The 3115-nt window shown below is 36.6% G+C and overlaps 1 pseudogene; it reads left to right on the forward strand.

Annotated features, from left to right (window-relative positions):
• Positions 1–1864: 1864 nt before the first annotated feature.
• The window catches only part of LOC118734959, a 2781-nt pseudogene continuing 1530 nt past the window's right edge, over positions 1865–3115 (forward strand).

Raw genomic sequence — 3115 nt, forward strand, 5'->3', positions numbered from 1 at the left:
CTTTTGGTATGACTTTTTATTTTATAAAAAATTGTCTCATTGTGCACATCGATACGCGCGTAAACATTTTTCAATAAATTATGCCCCAAAAGGAGAACGGATGCCAAGTTTTCCATTTTATAGAAAACTTGGTGGACTCCAAATATGGTTATCAAATGGTAGTATTTAATTATGGAAAAACCGTTCACTGCCTGCCCTGCCTTATATAGGAAGAAGCCGCTCCTATGTCGACAAGAGCATTTAAGTTTCTTTTTAGTTTTGCGTCGTAGAGGTTAATGTAGGGGAGTTCACCCCCTCTACCCCAAAAAAACACTCTCGTTCAGTTTATTTACCTTCTGAGCCGTTTCTTGTGGGCTAAAGCTATTATTGCTTTCTCTTCACTGCTTTAAAATTATTATACCACTTATATTCAACTATTTTTATTGAGCTCGAGGCCGTTTTTTATGAATATTTATTGTGAAAAGCAACAATAATTTGGAAAAATGGTAGAAGTGATAGCTATTTCGGAAATCACCACATTTCCTCATCAGACTTCTTTCAGTAGGCTTCGAAACGACGATCCCACTGCCTCAGCCAGTTGCCTATGCACCGTGCTAAGTACGCCTTGTAAATTATCGTTTGCTTTTTTCCACTATTTTCATTTTTTTGTTATGCCAACAAAATCAAGCGCAGCTATGCCGCTCCAATTCACTTGATCATGTGGTTGTTGGTATTGTTGGTTTTTGCTAATAATTCTATTTTTAGAATGTATAACTTTTAGATGTGCTCGTCCTTAAGTTATTTGTTTTTATACCCGATCGCACTTGTGCAAAAGGGTATTATAACTTTGTTCACATAACGGTTGTTTGTAACAGGCAAAACGAATCGAGATAGATATAGACAAATGTATACATAAATGATCAGAATGAAAAGAGAAATCGATTAAGCGGTGACTGTCTGTCCGTCCGTCCGTCCGTCTGTGCACACGATAACTCGAGTAAAAATTGAGATATCTTAACGAAACTTCGTACATGCACTTCTATTGGGCGTGGGACGGACGGTATTGAAAATGGGCTAAATCGGACAATAACCACGCCTACCTCCCATATAACGGTAATTTTCAGAAATACGAACACTGCGATATTTTAGTAACTACTGAAGATAATTCACTCAAAATTGACATTTAGAATAACTTTTAGACGAGAAATAAGAATATTAAAAATTTTTGAAAAATGGGCGTAGCCACGCCCACTTATAGTTATATACATGTGTATATTTTGGAAACCGCTGCACCAATTTCTTCCAAACTTGGCACAGCTGTTGACCCTGGTACAGCATACCAAATTTTTAAAATCGGACAATAACCACGCCCACATCCCATATAACGGTAATTTCGAGATATACGAAATCCTCGATAAATCAGTAAATATTAAAGCTAATTTATTCAAAATTGACGGTTGCAACAATTCTTTATCAGGAAATACGCTTATGATAAAATTTTGGAAAATGGGCGTGGCACCGCCCACTTATTATCACATTTATGTATATCGGTAAAGTTCTAGCAATTTGTACCAAACTCGGTATGATTATTGTGCTTGCCACATAAAAGCAAACCGTTGAAAGTTATTGAAATCGGACTAAAATTACGGCCGCTTTTCATATAACGGTAAATTTCAGTAATGCTTGAAATTTCAATATTTCGAAATTTAAGGATGCTAGTTTACTTAAGATTTATACACCCGCTTATCATGTAGCGGTAGCTTTCGGAAAGGTGGAAAACATATATTTAATACTTGCGCCGGGTATTTAATGTTCGGCTCCGCCCGAACTTATAGCGTTTTCTTTTCTCGCAAAAAGGCTGCACTTATTCTGCCCTGTTTTAGCGCTGTCAAATTTTCATGTTCTTTTCTCAGCCTTTTCCCAGGGTATTGTGTTCTTTTCTCAGCAGTTTGCGCTCTGATTCGGCGAAAGTGCCGCCTTTTCTGCCCTCAAAAAAATTTGAGGGTGAGAGAGTTACGCTTGTAAAAATAAAAATATTTTGCGTATCATATTTTCCTATTAAATTAATAAAATAAAATGGCAGTGAATAATTTAGTTTTAAGTTCTATAAATCAACTTGTAATGGAGCTGGCAGAGTCATCGTCGTCCTCATCTGAGGATGAAATGGATGCACTTGTGCTTGGAAGGGACTTTCAGCCTAGAGTGGAAGACTTCATAGGAAATGTGGTTGTTTTGTACTCTGATTCAGAGGTAAATAACGCTATTACAATAAAAAGTTTAATTTTTTTAACACATACATTTTACAGTTTAAGAAAAATTGCCGTATTAGTCGAGGACTTTATGACTACCTGGTAGAAAGATACACCTCAAGTACGTGGTACACAGTAAGGAGTTATAAGGGAGGAAGACGGCAAACAACTGCGGAAACACATATACTTTCATTTCTATGGTGGGCTAAATTAAATAATTTAACAGAAAATTAATATATATAAATATTTTTTAATCAGGTTTGCTGCAAATATAAAACTACTTTTAGGGAAGTTGGAAATCTTTTCGACATGTCGTTGTCAAGCATGTACTACACTTTCAACAAAGTTTTGAACTTCTTTGTAAAAGACGTTGCCCCAGAAGCGATAAGGGTTCCAACCGAAACTGAAGAAAAAGAAGCAATCGCAAATGAATTCAAAAATGTACGTACACTTTCATAATCTACTTAACTTGCAGCCAATATTTTTTTTTAATTCCAGATTGCTGGTTTTCCAAATGTCTTGGGCTGTATAGACGGCAGTTATATTTCGAGCAGAAAACCAAGACATAAAATACGCTCCACTTACGCGAACAGACACGATTGCGTGTCCATAACTTTGCAAGGCATTTGTGATGCAAAGTTACGTTTTCTGGACGTATTTACAAGAGTTCCAAGCAAAATTCACGACTCAAGAGTCCTGAAACTGTCCTTCATTGGAAAGGAATTGCCAAATGTATGTGCACCTAAGTACTACTTGCTGGGTGATTCAGCATATCCCCTTAGAGAGTATTTGTTGACACCGTTCAGGGATTATGGTAACTTAAGCGAAGCGGAGAGGTTGTACAACACGAAATTTTGTGAAACTAGGGTAAAAATTGAAAATGCGTT

This window comes from Rhagoletis pomonella, unplaced genomic scaffold, assembly GCF_013731165.1.
Source record: "Rhagoletis pomonella isolate Grant_MI unplaced genomic scaffold, Rhpom_1.0 Rhpom_scaffold_00003, whole genome shotgun sequence".
Lineage (NCBI taxonomy): Eukaryota > Metazoa > Arthropoda > Insecta > Diptera > Tephritidae > Rhagoletis > Rhagoletis pomonella.